Raw genomic sequence first — 21,034 nt, forward strand, 5'->3', positions numbered from 1 at the left:
AATAATGTTTTCTCTTGATGTTCAGCTAATCATACTCAAATACAATCTCTAATTTAACACCACCGCCGTGATTAATTACCTCAAACTCGAGGTCCGAATGGAGGGAGTGAGTATGTGGGATCAGTAGGAAGTGGGGCATCGGCGGTCAGCTGTATTTGGATTATAAAGCCAACATGCTTTTAGCTGCGCTCCTCGCTGAATCAGCTGTTTCTTCGTAAGGATAGTGAATGATCTTAATCCTGTATATCCAGGTAACCTTCTCTGAAGGAGGAAGAGTATAGGAGAATAGCACAGACAGACATTATAGTCAGGCAATGTCTAGACAAAGACCACAACATATTAAAGCAACTACTCACACATGAGTTTAGGATCTTTTATAGCTTTTTTTCCTTCAGTGACTGGTAGAGATACTGGCCTGCAACAGCTGTGAAGAGAAAAATGAGCAAGGCGTCCTGTTTTAGTGTTGCAACTTCATATCTTTCTCTGTGGGAATACATATATACACCCTGTAGTTTCAGAAAGGCACCAGCATTTCCTCTTATACTTTTGATAGTTGTTCTGAAGTGAGCTTCTCTCAGGATGGTGACAGCTTGCAGCGCTGGTGTGAGAGGAGGGGAAGACAAAGCACTCGGTACTCCGAGGCTGTGTGTGATTAATGACAGAGGTGTGTGTTGCAGTGGGCACCCTCGGAGCAGCTACAGATCAGTCTTCCTGTAAGACAAATCTGACACTCACCAAACCCACCGCTCCACCTGCTACCCCCTCGCCGCCATCAAACCCTCGGCTCCTCACAGCCAAGTGCACCCAGCACGGCATCGCGCTCATAAATCATCCCAAACAAAGCATGTTTAATCTGTGACGCGCAGGCCTGACACGCAAATTTATTACCTGTTGTAGGAAAAACTGCATGTGCCCCACTGAGTCAAGCCTCTATTTACCTTTGAGAAACCAGTGAAATACTGGAAAGACAAAGTCTGCCACAAAGAAAGCTGATGATGGCAGTGTCTTTCAGGCTGAAGTCGGGAGACAAAGCCCCGCTTTGCTCAACCGTCCCGCTGCCTTTTCATGGCGGATGACATGCTTGCACGACTTCCTCGACTGCACTTGCCAAAAAGATTTAGGGATTTTTCTCAAGCACATTTGTAAAACATGAATACCAAATTATCTCTTGTGGATTAGAGTTGGATAGCTGCTCTATGCGCTGGTATGAGTCATAATGCTTAGTGAGAACTGGGCACCTACTACCTACAATTGTGTGATAGGGTAGGTTTTTAGAAATCAACCGTACAGTAACAGAGCATTGTGAGGGAATATGCATGTAATATTGGGCTTGTCTTCAAAGGCAGCAGCAATTCAGAAAACATGATAGCATAAACAAAAGTTGGTATGAGGAGATATTTTCTGTTTTTTGAAAAACAAATTGGACCTGTACTGTAATATTTATGAGACCTTGTTTGTGTGCCACCTATCAGTTAAAAGGGCCTAATGTTAAAAGGAAACAGCATTTGGAGCTGAGTGGAGAACACTGTCTTCTCTAAACGCTGCCTACAGGTAAACAGTGACAGCATATTCAGATATCTTTAGCTTTCTTGCTATACAGTCTGACAAACTGAATTACAGTAGCATTAGCTTGATGTGGGATCGTAGCTAAAATGCCAAGAAGAACTGGCTGAAAGGCAGAAATTATAGAGCGGTCTCTCCCACACGTTCCCTTTGGCAGTCTCCCTTGATCCTGCTCGTCCTCAACATGTCTTTACACCGTAAATGGTGGGAATGAGAAGTGATGGCACCTGCTGACTGGCTTTGGCGATGTCAGAAACTCACACGTACACACACACACGCACGCAACAAGGTTTTTGCTTATGATGCAATCATCAAGTCAGAAAATCTGTGAAATTAGCCAACAGTGAAATGCTTAAGTACATAATGATCTTTATGCCTCACAGAACATCAATGTTTTATCCCCTAAAAGCCAGAAAATGCATGAATGTTTTTCTTTTTTTTAAATACATGCAATCACAGACATTTACAGATGGCTCTTATTTTGAAAAAAAGGAAGAAATTAGAGAAAGTGTCTTGTTCCATTTAGCTCACAAAAAAAAAGTGTTTGTAACCGCTAATATCTCCCAGCGACTTATGACATTGTGAATTATTTGAGTCATTTCAGGTGATTAATTAAATAATACTTGAAATTAGGGACAAAATGAATAATGGTAAGAGCAGTTTCATTCCTGACCTTGTTCAATTTTTAATGAGCTCCGTACGACGGAGACTACATGTTATAAATGGAGCTATAGGCTCATGTGAATATTGGAGATAATTAAAGAGCTTGTGTTATTATCCGGATCTCTGTACATCTGCAGGAGAAATAAAAGGGGATGCGTCAAGCAAACTACTCCACCTTGCAGTTGATAAGCATTCAGCGGTGTGATAAACAGAGACGAATACTTTAAGAAACCCAAGAGGCTGGTAATCTCAGGAGAGATCATCATAAGGACCTTTGTGTGCTGTCGTTCTCTGCCTCGGGAAGAGCTCCACAAAACCTACTGCAGAGTGTCAAAGTTGTACAGAAGTGAGACATAAACAAGATGAGAAACATCACAGAATGCTTGAGAAGTCGTGCCTGTCATTAAACCCGTATAGCAAATACACCGAAACTGCATTGTGTTGGTTTGCAAAAGAACGTTTGACTGTGCAGTTGACCACAAAACTGGACACTTCTCTTCTACTGACCCACATTCACTGGAGATATCATAGCTGCGTGCTATCTGCTCCACTTTCCTCAGCCAACTGATACCATTAGGGTTTTCATTTCAAGTGTCATTCCCTCGCATTAACAGTTGTGTGCTATTCTATGCTATTTGGAGCCGGCAGGCCTTGGTTACTTTTAATTACAGTGGGTAATGAGAGAAGAGATCCAAACTGTGAGACATGGAGTATTTTTAGATCTTGATCTTGATTATCTAACACATCGCTGCGGTCTCCTCAGATACCACTTTGTTGGAAGAGTTTTCAATATGATTATAATCACTGTGGATGGAGAGTTTTAGCACTTTGAAACCATCAATTAAAAATCATTCAACACATTTTAATGCAATGACTCTTCTAGATTTGTAATACTTTTGTGCTTAATTTATTTTAACAACTACTTGCAGATTTGTTTAATAAACCCAACTGGTGGTTATGTAAGGATCTCACGCTGCAGAGTGTGTAATGGGTAACTTTATATTTCAGAGTCGTTATCTCAAAAGTCACTGAAACCGCAGCGTGGCATTTGTTGGCAGTGTTTGTCCCATGACTGGATGTGTAGTGTGCCTCGAGTGGACGACCAGGGATTGGTGAGGGGTGTTGAGGGCTTTTCAGAGAGGCTGTTTTAATGAGCTTCAGATAATGAAATGTTATTTCAGAGCTCGGCGGTCAGATTGCTGTCTCAGAAAGTTGTGTGACTCAGTGATCTGTTTGTGCTTTTCTCATTTACAGAATAAACATCTATTTCTTTCCCCGCTATCGTATTGTAGATCAAACTTGACTTATATAGCCTAATAAAGCTCGCTGCATGAGACGTGCGTTTTAGTCCCGTTTTTAATTGGAGAGAAAGAGTGTCTGGGTCTATTTGTGGTCTGGTGCAATGTTGGAAATGCCAGCTGTCACGCATCAAAGCCCTGCTGGAACAAACTGTTATTTGGCATGTCCCTGCAACTTGTTGAAATGTATCACTTACTATGTCATACGAAATACGTTTTCCCCCATAATTTAAAAAAGACAAAGTACCCCACATGAACATCTGATAAATAGTGTTTAAAACTTATGATAATGTGTTTCACTATAAAGACTTATTGTACTATAAACCAAGAATAATCAAACTTATAGGCATTTTGTCTTTAAAACTGTTCACTATGTTGTTGTGATCACTCCTCCCAGCCTTCTGTGGGAGGAAGGAAAAGTCTTCAACACCTTCTGGAGTTATGACTGACAGCTGTGGCTGGTCTAGAGAGCCCTGAGCCAAGCCCTGTCACATAACGCATGCCCGACATGTCCGACATGTCTATGTCCATCTGGGGTCCTACCTTTCAAACCACTGCCCCCCTTGCTCTCTGCCTGCAGAGAGACCAAGGGACAAGAGGAGGAACAGCGTGTGAAGACGGGCCTCTCAGGGCTCTGAGCGAAGCATCCAAAGCCAGCTGGTCTGGCTTTGAGGTAAATCAATGGGCAGAGTGAAACAAAGGCAGCAGAAAGAAGAAGAGGAAGTGTTGTAGACAGAAAGAAAGGAAGCGATAAAGAAACTTGTAGGGGGGATTGGAACAGCAGGTTCTGTGAAGGTGTGCAGCAACGACAAACAGGTGAGACGCAGGTGTCAGGAGGAGGTCTTGACTCCTTGCATGTGGTGGAAATGTGATGCCAATTAACACTAAAGTCATTTCAAGATTGTTTTTGTTATTGTGAATGCACGATTGCATCTTTTTTGTGTGATTTCGTGAATTTGAGAAATGATCTCATATATAGTGTAGCATCATGTTGAGGTGAAACTTAATGAGCTGATGTAAATCACTACCTTGGTGTACTTTGTGTTTTTGCTAACATCACTGTTTTTTGTTGCTGGCAGTTTGGGAGGATGGGAGGCAGGGGTGTATGTCGACACAAAAGTGCTGCTAAAGGAGATGCTGAGAGCAATTTGGATGCACACTGTTGTCAGTTGGCATCAGCCTGAACTCACTAAGAACCGCTGCACAGCAGAAACTTTACTGATTGAAAACACTCCAAGAAAACAGCTGGGGACGGCCTCTGTCTAATTCTGTTTTGTCGAGACTATCGTTACTCACAATGCAGAGGGAAGAGCAGAATCAAAGTGCATGTGTGAGATGATAAAAAGTGAACAGGTTGTTTGGTCAGTTTTTATTTAAAATAATCTTTTTAAATAATGCAATATTGCTTAGAGGCTTTCACTTTTGGACCAAATATTTTAAGAAGACGCTCAACAATTTACAAATGTTGCTTAATTATGAGAATACTACACTCACATGATGTTGCAGCAGTGTTAATGACAGCCTATGTCTTGAGAGGTGAGTGAGTGCTGAGTTTTTAGAAAGCCAATTCTACCAGTAAGTATCATACAGAGATACTTTTTAGACATTTAGATGTATGTAACTAAGGGACATTGGTTTGAAGAGAAGTTGTGGTGTCCTGTTACTCCTATAGCAACATCTCTATAGGTTGTTGCATTTTGAAATCTGTGCTTTCGTGGTACATTTTGTACAATATAAGCACTTTTGGGTGCCAAATGTTTTATTTTTTGCTATGGAGTGGAAAGTGAACCACCCACATAATAAAGGAAATTAATTTGTCATAATTGTTTCACAGTATAATTACCATATGGATGACAGATATGATTAAAACGATATGCCTCCATATTCTCAATGAAAACTTGCTAAAACTCTCATTTGGTAGTGGTGAGTACGCCATAAATAAAAAAACAACAACATAGGGCAACAAATATCCTTCATAGCTACCCAACAAACAAATAAAAGGTAGTGCATTGCCCTACAATGTAGCCACTGTCTTTTGGCACAATATAAAAGACTGTTGTGGGTGTGAGAAGTAGAAACGAGTATTATAAAGCATTACTGTGGCCACCATGAGAACAATAACAGTGCTCTTCTGGTTTAGTATTTAGTCTACACTTTATTTTCTTCCACTTTGAATGGTCATGCATGTGTGATGCACACATTCATTTACATGTAATGTGCCGTTATCTTCAACTTGCAGAGATTTTATTAATGAACAAAGTGACTCTTATATCTCTACTGGCCTGTTAAAAACCTGGCAGATGGTTTTTTTATTCTTTTGGAGCCTGAGTTTGCACAGTAAAGCAAAAGTGGACCATGGCTCGAGTATGTGGCCATAAAGCACGCCCTCATTTAACCTGAACAGGTGCATGGACAAGAGCCAAGAGCAGGATCATGCAGACTAAATATAATAAACTTTGAAACTGCAGTTTGCTGTGAATTTAACTTATATTTAGGCGTGGTTAGTAATGCAGGAAGTGTGTTGTATGGGCATTAAAAGCCATTAAGGACAGTTGTGACTCGTTGGCCCAGAGCCCCGAGGAAACAGGAGAGGGATGAGGAAGACTTTTCCTTTGGGACTGGGACTAACTGGTGAAAAAGGTAGCACAATACACTAGGGACCTGGCTATACTAGACTAATACAAATGAGCTACATACAGCAGGAGCCATGCTTTGTGAAAACCCCTTCCCTTCATTAGTGAGCATGCAGTGTAATAAAACAGGATGCCATTAGAGGAGGATGTCAAAATAATCACGCACTGTTTGACTATTCAGCCAACATCAAATCACTGATTCTGTTTGCAGAGACACCAGATTGCTTTGACTGCGGTTTCTAAAACAAAGAAAGACATGTGAGTATATTCAAACTTAAAGTGAGTTAGTCCGGTGTCTCTTTGGAGTTTAAAATGTGAAATGACACTTGAAGTAATCAGTAATGTGTCTATGAAGTCCTATGACTGTAAATGATGAAGTCATATGATGTAGAAGCAGCCTTTCAAAATGAACTTGACATGCCTTTACTATGAGATAATGAGTAGCCTAATGTGTGAAACTTTGGTGCTACTTGTATAACTCCTCTGAGTCCTGTGTGATATCAGGTAAACTTGGGACTCAAATTATTGTGGAAGCAGAGGATTCAGATCCTTTACTTAAAGGTGCTAAATTTGAAATAGGGCATATACTGTGCGTTCCAATATCCATACTACCCTACAATATAGTTTGCCAGAAAAAGATTTAGTGTGTGCATCAGATACAGTATATGAGCAAGAGGGTCAAAGTTCAACGCACAACGTTATGACAAAGTAGTATGTCCCAATTGTTTGCATACTGCATGCAACATTATGTACTTTGTAAGGACAGCTGCAGTATGCACTAAAAGTAAAAAGAAAAAGTATGCGATTTGAAACGTAGCCCTAGTGCCTCTACGCGGCTATCAATGTGGCAACGGCTTAGCCGGTTGCCCACAGCTAACGGTGCTAACAGCGCTAACTGTGTAAACAACGGCAACAGTGCTGACTATATCTTTACATAGCAAAAAGTTGTTTGCTGTTATATTAATGATCTGGATATCGTAAAGAGAACCTTCAAGTAAAAGTAGCAGCAATGTAAAGATACGTTATTATAAGTAAAAGTCCTGCATTTAAAATTGTACTTGAGTGAACATAAGAATCATCACTTAAATTATCAAGAAAAATGTATTCATTATGGAGTCAAAATGACCCATTTTCTATTTTTTATATTATTGGATCATTATTACTGATGTATACATATTAATAGATGTATACAAAATCAATATATCAATATATTATCATATTATATATATTATTATTATTATTATATATATATTATATTATAGTATTATTATGTTAATAATATTAATATGTATATATTAATATTATATAGTATATTAATATATTATATTATTATATGTTATATTATATTATTATATTATATATATATTATCAATATATATATACATATACTGTGTATATGTATATATACACACACACAGTACAGTATATATGTATATATTTATATACATATTTACTGTATAGTTAATCTGCAGTAATTATAGGCGTCAGACAAATGTACAATATAAAATGCAGTGGAGTAGAAGTATAAAGTAGCAGAAAATGGAAGATACTTGAGTAAACTATGTACTTGAGTACATGTACCTTGTCACTTTCCTGCACTCACGCCCTACTGTATGTGAAACAGGTGGCCCTATATTAACTTGTTTCATCTTTAAACTGCTAAACTTCTTTATAAGATGTGCCCATGTGCATGCAGTTATTCTATCTAAACCTGGCCACACGTTCGAGCCCATTCATATTAAACACATAATTGAAACAGTAGAAGATAATTGTGCTCAATTTTCTATCGCACCTGCTTCCAAAACGCCAGTAAAAAAAAAAAACAGCCCAACAGGGCTGGCCAGGGCACCACACCTCCTCTGATCCTGCACGTACACGTGACATGCTCATATGTGAGTCCACCAGGTCCCGCCTCCTCCTCTCCTCTGATTGGCTGCTCAACAGACGCTGCGCACTCTCATTGGCTGCGACGAGGTGCCCTTTAAAAGCAAATTCCATTGCTGTTGTCTTAGAGATATATGACGTCAAATGTGTCTAATGTGATGAGGCCGAGTTATTTGGGAAAGTAGTTGTCCAAAATTATAAAGAAGAAAACAGATTATTGTCTTTTTTATTCAGATAGTTTGTTGCAGCAGTGTTAATGACAGCCTATGTCTTGAGAGGTGAGTGAGTGCTGAGTTTTTAGAAAGCCAAGTCTACCAGTAAGCATCATACAGAGATACTTTTTGGACATTTAGATGTATGTAACTAAGGGACATTGGTTTGAAGAGAAGTTGTGGTATCCTGTTACTCCTGTAGCAACATCTCTATAGGTTGTTGCATTTTGAAATCGGTGCTTTTGTGGTACATTTTGTACAATATAAGCACTTTTGGGTGCCAAATGTTTTATTTTTTTGCCATGGAGTGGAAAGTGAACCACCCACATAATAAAGGAAATTAATTTGTCATAATTGTATCACAGTATAATTACCATATGGATAACAGATATGATTAAAAAACGATATGCCTCCATATTCTCAATGAAAACTTGCTAAAACTCTCATGTGGTAGTGGTGAGTGCGCCATAATTAAAAAAAACAACAACATAGGGCATAGGTTTGTTCTTTTTAATCAGTTTTTAGGGTGTAACTGACTCATGTCTCAGGGCTGTTTAGTACACAGTTGTTGTTGAAATGATTATAGTCAAACTAACTAAAGCACTGCAGCATTTTCACTTTATATCTTAAGACTTATACTACTTATTCTAATGTTTTGACAGTGGTTTGTGTATGTTTTTGTATGTGTGTGTGTGTGTGAGAGAGAGAGAGAGAGAGAGAGAGAGATAGAGTGTGATAGAGAGAGTAGTTGTCCAGATTTATAAAGAAGAAAACAGATTATTGTCTTTTTTATTCAGATAGTTTGTTCTTTTTTTAATCAGTTTTAGGGTGTAACATCCTCAGGGCTGTTTAGTAGAAAGTTGTTGTTAAAATGATTATAATAGGAGTCAAACTAACTAAAGCACTGCAGCATTTTCACCTTATTTCTTAAGACTTACACCACCTATTCTAATGATTTGACAGTGGTTTGTGTATGTGTGTGTGTGTGTGTGATAGAGAGAGAGTAGTTGTCCAGAATTATTATCCAGTCTTTTTTATTCAGATAGTTTGTTTTAATTTGTTCTTTTTAAATCAGTTTTAGGGTGTAACATCCTCAGATCTGTTAAGTACAAATTTGTTGTAAAAATGCTTATAATAAGAATCAAACTAACTATAGCACTGCAGCATTTTCACTTTATTTTTCGTTTTCTTAAGACTTATACTACTTATTCTAATGTTTTGACAGCGGTGTGTATCTGTGTGTGTGTGTGTGATGTGTGTGTATGTGTGTGATGTGTGTGTATGTGTGTGAGAGAGAGAGAGAGTGTGTGATAGAGAGAGAGAGAGAGAGAGAGAGAAAGAGGGAGGGAGTCAGTATCGTCACATAAAGGGGAGGAGTATCTCACTGACAAGAGGGAGACTGGCTTTTTCTGAGTTTGTCAGCTCCCCCTAAAATAGCAGTCAGCGTGTAAATGTGAACTGAAATTACGTTTATCCACTTGGAGCCACCGATATAGAGCGTCTATACACGGCGACTGACTGACTTGGGAGTAAAGGTGAGTAACGGAAATAGAAACAATGTTGCCACCGGAGAGCTCCAGAGAGAGGAGAGGAGAGGAGCGCAAGAGGGAGACGTAGAGAGAGGATATGTGGAGACGGTAGACGTTATCTCTCTGTCTATTTATCTGTCTTTTTCTCCGGGAATATGAGGCATATGAGGCTATATAGGCTATACCGTGTCATGTTGAATTATCAGTGAGGTTTTGATGTCGTAAAATACGTCCAAGTGTGTGTTTAAAGGGCGCAGCCAGACGCGCGCTGTTGATATCAGTGGATTGCGAGAAACTTTTATCATCGTCAACAGTAAAAAAAAACCTTCCTACTGTAGCTCTCCTCCACCAAGATGCTCCATTTATGAGTCTTTTAAAAAAACTCCCTCACAGTTAATCCTGGGGATACAAAGTGTGTGCAATGTCAAACTGTACTTTGTAAAAAACAGGCGCATAAATAGTAATCAGTGTGTTTATAATAACACCGTTGAGCCATCACAACAACAACAGCAGCTCACAGGAATAGAAGTTGAGGTCTGATGTTGAGTTTACAGCATTTGTTTTTACATTATTACAACTTCTAAAAAAAAAAAAAAAAACATGCTACTTTAACTTAAAATACAGTACATTATTTGTTTTTTTTAGAGTTTTTGGTGTTAAAGCTTGCCAGTTTTTATAATTGCTTGACGTTATTGGTACTGGTATCTAGATGGTGCTGGTCAGCCCGTGCACGGTGACATCACTACACTTGCTTATTGCCATACTTGCTGTCTGTGTATTTACTCAATTTAACAAGAGGAGACTAGTTTCCAAGTATGACATCAAAGCCTAGCTAATTTTAATTTGGCACTTTTAACATGACATACAGTGAATCAGGCCATTACACCTGATGGTATGTTTTTTTCTGATTGTAAAGTAAACCACTCAGTCATTACTTTATTTAAGAGATGACGGGGTTAAAGTTGGAATAAGCTCAGCTGAAGTGTAACCCAAAACAGGTGAATCAATATGAAATGTTTCAGAGGTAATTGTCTTCTTTTAAGTTCCCACTTTTTTAATTATTTAAGATGACACGCCATGGGACGGTGCAGCAGTACATTTCAGATGAGCTGTATTGTATGGTCAGTTTGGTAACAGAGCTGGTGAGAGAGGATCTTTGCTTTCTGGTGGTTCTTTGAATCTGTGGTACTCCGGTGACCTTAACCCCTCGCCAGTGTGGGCAACGGCCAACAGTAACCTGACCTTCTCAAATGTTTTCTAGTGTATGACTACACCATGCATGCACGTCTCATTAATATTGTACAGAAGGAGAAGATTTTAATTGTGCTCTCTTTTTAACAAGTTGATATTGGTATGAATTCAGTCTTTTGACATCTTTTGGTTGACTGACGTGTTGCAACTTGTAAAGTGTGTCTTGCGTTACTGTATAGATAAAATCTAGTAGGGATGCACCGATCTGATTTTCTCAGTAGTGATACCGATAGCGATACCTGGGCTTTGGGTATCGGCCGATACCGAGTACCGATCCGATACAAGCGTTTAATTAATTAATAAGCTGTATGCCTCCTCACTGTGTGGAAGAGACTGGGATCATTCTATTATGTGTAAAGCAACATCAGGATTGATTTAAACGTTGCTTTCCTAACTTTGTAAAAAGTGTAACAAATAAATCCATAGATATAAATGTACTGAATTATTATGTTTTATTAAAATAATAAATCGTACACCAGCAACTTGGTCAAAATCTTTAAAAAAATTAACGGGAATTATTTACATTAATTACAAGTGTAAACCTTTTTTATACAGAAACAAATTGGTAAACAAGAGTTGAAATTCCAGTATATAATGTATAAAGTATAAAACATAGAATTGAATTGAATAGATCGGCCCCATTGTCACCGATACCCGATCCAGCTATTTAAATCAGTATCGGCCCGATATCCGATCCGGTATCGGTATCCGATATGTGCACCACACATCGGTAAAGTCAAACTGTATCAGCATCCACAGATGTATTCGGTGTATTGTTAACTTGCATATATTTAAAAATGAATACTTTTCCTTAGGGCTGCTCCCTCTTAGTCAATTAGTCCCCGTAATCGGTCGTTTTGTTTTCCGATTTCTTTCGTCGATTAGTCGTTTTTTTTTATTGCCGTATGACTTATTTCCAAGAATTTTCTGAGCACGTCTCTGGTAAACACTAAATTTAAAGTGGTGCTTTTGTGTGATTTCTCAGTTTTACAGATCTGTCTATTAAATTAACTATTAGTCGACAACACCGTATGAGTGTTAGCCGACTAATAGTTTCTTTGGTTGAGAACAGCCCCACTTTTCCTTAACACCAGTAGTAAATATTTGAAAGTATATCCCTCAGTTACCAGGGCGAACCAATGACACATTTTATTGTTAAAGTAATTCTTCAGGGACTTGAATTGTTACAGCAGTATTACGGCATGCTTGTATTTTTCACTGTCCATTTAATGTTACCGCTGTTCTAGCGGCGTGTACATTACCATACCAGCTGGTTGCAAGTGATTTCTAAAGCAAAGCAGTAAAGCACCCTTCAATCTGCAGTCATTAGCTTCTGCGCTGCCCCGGGCCTCGCCAGTAATGGGCCTTGTTGCTCATGATCCACATCACGTGAGCTCTTATGTTCAATGTGTGGATGAGGGACTCTTTCAACGCTGCTGAAATGAATATCATTTTAACAATTTATGTTGTGAGTCAGTCAAAGGAGTGAATTTGATGTCAGTGACAGATAGAGAGAGAGAAATGTGTCTCTCATGCATGCGGTGAACTGTCGCTCTAACCTCAGACACCCCAGATGTTCTACCTTTGCCATTACGCGAACACACACATAAAGGTTTTGATAATGCATCTATTAGATTCCACCCTGCATGATTTAATCAACGATATGGTGAAATAGATGGATGGTGTTCCACGGTGACTACCACTGTTTATTAAATGTTTTAGCCTTGTTACATGTTCTGTTTGTGTGCCCCTGCATGTCTCCGTAAATGTGAGTAAGTGCGTGTTCGCGTCTCAGCACAAGTTCTCGGTGGAAAGGGAGAAATGAGAGGTGGTGACGGTGTGAGGAACGGGCAGCTGCAGCATCTTTTACTGCACTCCTCATCCCACTTCAATCTCAGTGTCTCAGCTTCTCCTTCCAGGAGAAATGTGGAGTGTGTGGGCGAGTCGGATCTGCAATTAACGCCGGTTGTCAGAAAGAGAATGCTGGCGTTTACACGATGCCTCTGAATCACTGAGTGAAAGTCTTTCTCCTCCACTCTTCTCCTCCTCCCAGGACATTTTTCCAAGGAGGACAAAAACACCAGAAAGCTGAAAGCCAAGGATGTATTGAGTGAAAAATAAGAGATAGAGGCTGAACATTCTTGGTCCAATAAAGAGGATAGTGTTTCTCTGATTGTTTGGTAAGCTAAGATGTCCTTTTATACTGCAAATTTAGCTATAACATTACAGCGATTATGGATATTATCGTTGCTTTAGGATTGTTTTCTGAAATTTCTTTTGACATGATTGTGAATGTATTTTTTCCCCCAATTTTTTGGGGTTTATTTAAATAATATTTTTTGCAACATTAATGTGGCATTGTACAGGGCTGGTTGTGAGATTTCTGGTGAAGAGTGCAAAGATTAAATACAGTTTCTTGGCTGATAAAACTGGCTATTTTAAGGTATTGAAACATCAGAAAGGTCGCACAAGTTCAAATGAGGTGATTGGAGACACTTTTTTTCTCTCAAATTGATAATTGTCTTTAATGTTTTCTTTGTGCAGTTAATTTAAAACGGGTGTTTTCTAAGATTTTTTTTAAAGATCGCTCAGCGTCTTAGCAACATGATTCATTGTTTATTGGAGCTCTATCATCAATATGGAGATTCCAGCGTTTTCCTGTGAGACCTGGAGGTTGGATGCAGAATCTAGAGCCTGGCAGATAATGTTTTAGACCGCAGTTAACTGTAGACCGTCCCCCTGTAGACTAAAGAGAAAGGACTTTTCTAAACAAATAGCTGGACGTTGGTGTACGAAAAACTAGCAATAAGACCTAAACAGACAACTTTAGATAATTGGATTTTGAAGTCAAGGGACACATTTTTTTAAAAATTGTTTTTCTTTCTGGGTTTGGTTAATGCTATGTAGGTCACTGTAGGGTTTTGGTTAGTAGTACCTCACAGCATGGAGGTCCTGGGTTCAGTTCCTGGCCCTCTCTGTATGTGTGGCGTTTGCATGCACTGCCTGTATTAGCCACAATGTGCTGTGATCATGAGCCATTGGTCGAGGTGTGAACTAGTGTCAGACAACATCAACTTGCTAAATACAGTTTGCCGTTTTTACATGGAGTGGTTGATTCAATGTTAAAGGAATTTTCATTTAAACATTAAAATACAGTGCATATAGGGGGGGAAGAATATAACAATACACATGAGTATCGCAATATTATGTTTTGTGATACTGTATAGATTCTCAAAAACACTGTATTGATTTTTAATTAATAGTTTACATGCAAAGATTCGTGGCAGACAGTGGTTGCACAAAAACTAGTGCTGATTTTGGATGTTACGGGAACTTTAATTAATGCAAATGCACATCCCACTGTTCTGATTGCATGAAAAAGTAATCTTTAACTCAGATTTTATGCATATGGTGGTGCGTTCTTTATCTGACAGTTTTCCTAAAATGTGATTTAAAAATCGCAATATATCGCCTTGCTTACAGTATCACAATATATTGAATTGTAACCCCTGTATCATGATACTTATCATATCACCACATTCTTGCCAATACACAGCCATAGTGCATACACTTTAATACAGTTTTAAAATATCATTGAGTCAATTGATATAACTCATACTAAGGTTAATACTTACTAAATAAGTGTTTGTTTTTTACTTTCCAAATATCTCTAATTGATAAATGCCATAGTACAATATATAACTAAATATCACTGGCTGTTTGTAACTCTGTTGATAATCTCCAGTATAGTTTAGGCCCTCTAATAGCCTGAGGTAAGCTCAGAGGGTGAATGTATTACTCGCTGAGGCACTGTTTGTATAGCAAGACAGCTAGCAGTGACCTTTCAACTGTCCTGCCCTTGACTGGGACCTCTGGTGGTAAGCCACCCCGTTTGGCTCACTCAGCACATGTGCTGCTGAGCAGGACAGAGCAGCTTAAGGCCGCGCCGTCTTTTCCTGTCCCTCCCCTGCTCTTCCAAACGAGGCCTGACCGGAGGTGTCTTCACCTCTTCAACCTGGACCACACAGGAGGAGCAGCAGGGAGATCCTCAAGCAGAGCCACGCTCTAAATCTGCTGTTGATCTGCTTTGGCAACAGTGATCCTCGTCTGTCTTTCATTCTACGTTCATACTGGTCACTGGCTTTGACTCGTGATGGTGTTATAATGGATCCAGTCTAATGTTTTACATTGGTTGCACTGGTGCGCCTGACTTTTTCATTTTTAGTTCATTTTATTAATGAATTGATTTCATTATTAACAACAAGCAACCAGGAGGCTTTATAACAAATATAATAGATATAGAAATCTACATTTTTGGAGAAACTCACATAATTGAAATTCTAAATAATTTACACTTAAATGTTTCTAATTCATAGATCGCAGCCTGAATGTCCCAGAGGAAGTTGTGTCTATTCAGAAGGTTAATGTTTCGGCATAGAGCTGATTAGATCTGACCCCAGAAACTAAATGTAATTCCAAGAAGTAACCAGTATCATGTTCAGTTTCTCAGTTTATAACGCGTCAAATTTCATGAAAATCGGTTCAGAAATAAGCAAGTTACAGTCCATTTTGTAGAGAAGTCTGCATATATTAATATACATTGTATGTGTTTGCTCGTTGATCTTGACTAAGGCTGCACGATTTTGAAAAAAATATCTAAACTCTATCTATACCAAACAAATTAGCACCACAATATTTTATTTAAAATCGTATTTTGACACAAACTTTGCCTTTAACAAATATTGTTATTTTAACAAATACTGCGATTTGAAAATTGCAGTAGGACATGTCGCAATTTCGATAAAATTTTGATTAATTGTGCAGCCCCTAATCTTGACCTTTCCAATATCGTGGACGGGCAGACACACGTGAAATCGCAAACGTGGTATCTTCGCTTCTATAGGTGTAATGGACACCGCAGCATTTTTCTTGACGATAAAACAATCCATATTTCTCTCTCACTCTGGAGCCCTGGTTATATAGCCACTGTAGCCACAGTAGTGTCCTAAAATAACATCATATACTTTCTTGTATTGTCTAATTATTGTGTTTTAACCTCTATTTGTGAAGCACCGTACAGCATTCCTTCTGAGTTCCATCAGTTGCTGGCTATAGGTTTTAACAGGCCACATTCTCTAATGAGCAGAGGCACATGCACACTGTGTGGTTTGGGAGGTAGACTGTGGAAGCATGCGGTGGAGCAAAGGTGATGACTTTGAGAAGTCAAGTCATTTAGCACCTTTCTAAGATGCCTCATCCTCCGTCTTTAGCTTTCTGGAGTGCAAAAAAACCACAGCATCGCACTGTGCATCATCTCAGAAGTGAGTGTGCCACGGTCACAGGGCATATCACCCTAACGTGTGCATCCTGCGGTTTGGTTAGTCATTGTTTTTCAGCTTGTTTTCTTATTGTTGTTTACATGAAACAGACTGCATGGAGACGTATTAATAGCGTATGACTCTGTTGCTCCTCGATATCACAGTAAGTTGAATCGTGTATGGAGCAAAACTGATAGTTGAAAAGGAAGTTAAGAAAGACATCTCTTTGCTGAGTTGCATTTTAACTGCATTTTAATGAGACTCTGGAAAAAAAAACATAAATCAAAGGAATATATTATAATCTAATTTACTAGATCAAAAGATCTCCCATGATTGCTAATATACCCCACTGTATTGAATTCCTGATGTTCTACTGTAGATCTTAAAAAGCATCTCTCACTGGAGATTTCACTTCTCTGGCTTTGTATAGAGTCGATTAAGTAGAAGCATCAGGAACAAACAATTGAATTATGTGCAAAGTAAACTTTCCTCAAAGTCTGGAAAGCTCTGTGTGATGCAGCTGTTTACGTTGTTGTTATTGAGTGCTAAAATAGCCGATTTGAAACATTTAATCTAGCTTCCTACAGTATTATGTTACCCCAGATAGCAAGAGTCCATGGAAAAGTGTTTATGAATGGCTGGCGTAGTAAATACAGCTGTGAGACCCGGGTGTCGCGTCTCCTACCGCGAGCACGATGACTAAAAGTCCAGTAGCTGCTGGAAGGAAGAGTCGGATCTCCCGCAGCTTGACTGGCCCTGTGGCCTCCCGAGCCGCAGGAAGGAGGTCTGGCCTGCGATATTGTTGTTTTTCTGTTTGTCTGAGAGGCCTGAACCAGGGCAGCTGGGGGGATGTGATTCCTCCCATTTATTCTGCAGCACACATATGAACAGGGAAGGGAAGTGACCCCAGCCCCCTCCGCTCTCTGGAAGCTGCTCCGGCCCACCGTGGGGCTCTGACTTGTAGTTCAAAGTTGTCTTCCTCTCTGCTGTTATGGCTTAGCTCTAGCAGCATGAACACTGCAATGCCTCATGCATGTTCTTTTGTAGCTAGAGCACCAATTTCCAAACTGTTACACATTAGACCGAGGTACAGTTTGTTGTGTTTATGTTGTGTGTGCCGGTCTTTTTGACCTTGCCCACCGTAGGGGAAGTGTAACCCTTGCCAAGTATCACTTTTACAAGCCATGATATAATCTCTAGGCTTGTACAGTTCAGATTGCATCCTAAAGGGTAAACATAACTCCTCTTTACTCTTTAAGTGGACACAATTTCATAATCTCTGGCAAGCCACATTTTTCGTTTTTTAAGTTTTTAATTCAGTCAAAACCAGGTCAACTCCGGGGTCCGAAAAGTGAAGCAAATGCAGAAGTGCCTTAAACTTGCATTCTCTCTAATGTCCAGCAGGGGGCGACTCCTCTGGTTGCAAAACGAAGTCTGATTGTATAGAAGTCTAGGAGAAAATGAGCCTACTTCTCACTTGATTTATGACCTCAGTAAACATTGTAAACATGAGTTTATGGTCTCAATCGCTAGTTTCAAGTCTTCTTCATTACAGCATGATGTTCATTTAGTAAGTTATGGTCCCATTTAGAGCAAAATAGACAATAAAGCAGGGTATGCTTTATGGCGTAGCTACCTTGTAATTGACAGGTCGCTACCACGGCGTTGTCCGGTCTCGGAATAGGCTGCGTTTTTGTTTTGCAACTTTAACCCTTTCACAGCGTGTTTTCAGTTTAATGAAAGTTAACTAACATTTTGGTCGTTTGGTCATTTTGTTATTCAGCGTTCGATTGTACTTCGCTCCACCCCCTCGTGTCACTTCTGGTTGCAAAAATACATGATAGCAACGGCCAAAAAAACAAAAAGCATTAGCCAAAATGCCGAACTCAAGGCTTCAAAACGGCAGTCCACAAACTAATGGGTGACGTCACGGTGACTACGTCCACTTCTAATATACAGTCTATGGTCAAAATGGGTCTTTTACAATCAAGGGCATTCAGTATTGCAGTATTGTCATAGCATCTCCAGTCTCTAGATCCCAGCTCTCTATAGTGTGACTGTGATTGTGAGTGAGGTGTTGAGTCTGCCCGCTGTTTGTGCGTCTGCCCGTCTGTCCTCTCCCTTTCTCCCAGTCCACTTTCCATCTGTGTGCTGTGGGCTGCAGATCTAGTTGAAAATGGTGTAGTGTTTCCACCAGTGAGCTGTTGCCAGCCTGTATTCTTGTCAGACTGTGTTGTTCTTGATTTTGTTTCCCTCCGCCCCTCAACCTCTGTCGCTGGTCCAAGTTACTGCCAGAGGTGCTCAGAGCTGGGACTTCAGGACCAGAGGCTATCAGCAACAAACTGTTTGACTGAAAAGATTCCTGGAGAGGCGAGCAGCAGCAGCAGGGCCTGTGGGGGTCTCTCTCTCTTTCCTTTTCTCTGTCTGACTCCCTCTCTCTATCACACTGTTTGCACACAGTGTTCATGTGACAGCTAGCACACATCATCTGATTTGGGAGAAACTGTGGGCTGTAGCCGCAGAAATGCCCCGTAGATTATTTGCTCAGTCAATGCCGTTCATTGATGTCAAGAGATTTTCAAATTGAGACAGACAAGAGAAAACATTATTCAGATTGAAGTCAGTTTTCCAACTTGTATCAGCGATAAAGAAATTATGATATTCTGTGAAAATAGGGCTTTCAGAGATATTCCGCTATTGAAACGGCTGTTTAGTGTTAAACACATCATTCACAGAGCAGACTCTGGTTATTCAAAATGAAAACAACTGTCTCAGTGTGACAGTACAGAAACCCAGAAACATAATGACAAGCATCTACAAACCCAGTTTTTATACACTTTCCAGCCCGTATGTGTCACACTGTATTTTCAGAAAAGGATGAGTAATTGCTTTATTTGAAATGTTTTACATGAAATGTGTGAATAACAGGCCTGTGTGTGAGATCATTAACAGACTAATTCTATAACATGAAATTGTAAGAAGAAGAAAAAAAAAAATCAATGCTACTTTAGCTAGCCTCTTCCACTGTTGTTATGACTCATGGCCATCCTCACTGCTCAGATTGCATAAACCTTTTATGTAATGGAACACTGTGGGAAAGAGGCATCGAGTGGAAGATAAAAATGGGGAGAGAAAATCAAATATTTATTCTGAGCTTTTTAATTTTTTTTCCCATTAAAAGCAGGCATCCTCTGAAGGCAGACAGTTACTATAACCCTAAACATATGGACTACATGTATGTGTATTAAAAGCTGTTGTCTTTCTGCAGCGCTCACTATTTGTTTAGTTAAATGTGCCTGCTGATCATCAAACACTGGGGGAGAGTTGAATATCTGGAATCTCAGCGTCTAATCTGGATCCACAGTGTTTCCAAAGATGTGTTGAGATCGGGGTAAACGCGCTGCTGCTGAGACACATTATGCATAACGTCCCTAATATCCTTACACTGTGGATTCCCCCTGGAGGAAGATCTTGGTTCATCTCTGCTGTTTACCATTTCTGAGTTGCGGTCTGCGCAACATCAAAAGGCTGCCATGGCACTTAACACAGCTCGCAGGGTTCCTGGGAGAGAAGGGGACTGTTGCTCCCTATGGTGCTGGCATTACTATTGTTCCCTGGTGAGGAGTCCATCTGATGATAGACAACCATGCAAATGGACACATGCCATCGCACCACATCAGACCACAGCGCAACACTGTAATGCTATGCAAATTTATAAACCTCTAGGACCATGCATGCATTAGTTTTATTTGTGCGTGCAAGTGTTAGAAAAACAGATTTTCTTTTAGGTTATTTGCTCCACCACTTTACTGCAAGTTTTCTCACAAAAACAAAAGTAATGAAGGAGTGAAGATTGAGATTCAGATGCGTAACATGTAACTCAGCAGGAGCAAAGTGTGACACAGGAAGTGTTCGTCCATAAGAGTGCTGGATACTGATGCTGTGCCATGTCAAGACATTGGCTTGTTGAACTGACACATACTGTCATAAGGGATGTTGGTGATGGAGGGCTTTTGCTCAGAGACATAGTTTGTTAAACTGATGGCATTAATATGAAGTGAGTAGTTAGCTATTAGTCTGTCAATTGCATTTTTACAGATATGACATGATATACTGTAGATTGGCTGATTAGAAATTATCTTTAAGGGTCAGGAGGTTAACCTAATTGAGAAGTTTCTCAAGTCACAGTCAAAAGAGATTAAACGGGTTAAAAATATATTTTTTTCATCCAGATGTTGTGAGGAGTCTTTAAGAATTCGACGTTGTGTTGTGTTCAGGTTTTTCAATAATCACTGCATAATTATTTTTCTAAAACTGGGATGCTTAGCTCTGCGACTCAAATGTAACGGTAACACTAGAGGCACAAACTACGGCTAGTAGGACACTATAGCAACTGTACCGTAATGTCTATGACCTCTCAGTTGTCAAGCACATTCATTTTTAATGAGACACAATTCATCACCCTATTCTTGCATCAAGGAAGTTATCATCATTTTCTTTGTTCATAAAAGTTTCACTCAAATATGCATCAAGGGATTTACCTTGAGGAGGAGAGCAGCTTTTCTACATGAAATGGATATAACAGTTTGGAGAGGGTCATCTCTTTATCCTTGAGAAACTGAGAATCCATTCATTGGCTGGGCTCGAGAACCTGACTGACGCAAATGGATCATTGGGAATAGA

General features: G+C 39.5%; 1 protein-coding gene across 12 annotated transcripts in view; it reads left to right on the top strand.

Annotated features, from left to right (window-relative positions):
• The first annotated feature begins 4,090 nt into the window (after positions 1-4,090).
• The window catches only part of mef2aa (myocyte enhancer factor 2aa), a 72,719-nt gene continuing 55,775 nt past the window's right edge, over positions 4,091-21,034 (top strand). For 5 of the 12 annotated variants that reach the window (XM_037768528.1, XM_037768518.1, XM_037768526.1 and 2 more), the window contains exons 1-2: positions 4,092-4,340; positions 6,369-6,415. The gene's annotated coding sequence lies outside the window, so the exon portion shown is untranslated. Of the gene's footprint in view, positions 4,341-6,368; positions 6,416-9,628; positions 9,789-13,086; positions 13,214-21,034 lie in introns of those variants that run through there. The other 7 variants (XM_037768531.1, XM_037768525.1, XM_037768520.1 and 4 more) reach the window with 6 other exon arrangements.

The sequence above is a fragment of the Sebastes umbrosus genome, chromosome 4 (assembly GCF_015220745.1).
Source record: "Sebastes umbrosus isolate fSebUmb1 chromosome 4, fSebUmb1.pri, whole genome shotgun sequence".
Classification (NCBI taxonomy): Eukaryota; Metazoa; Chordata; class Actinopteri; order Perciformes; family Sebastidae; genus Sebastes; species Sebastes umbrosus.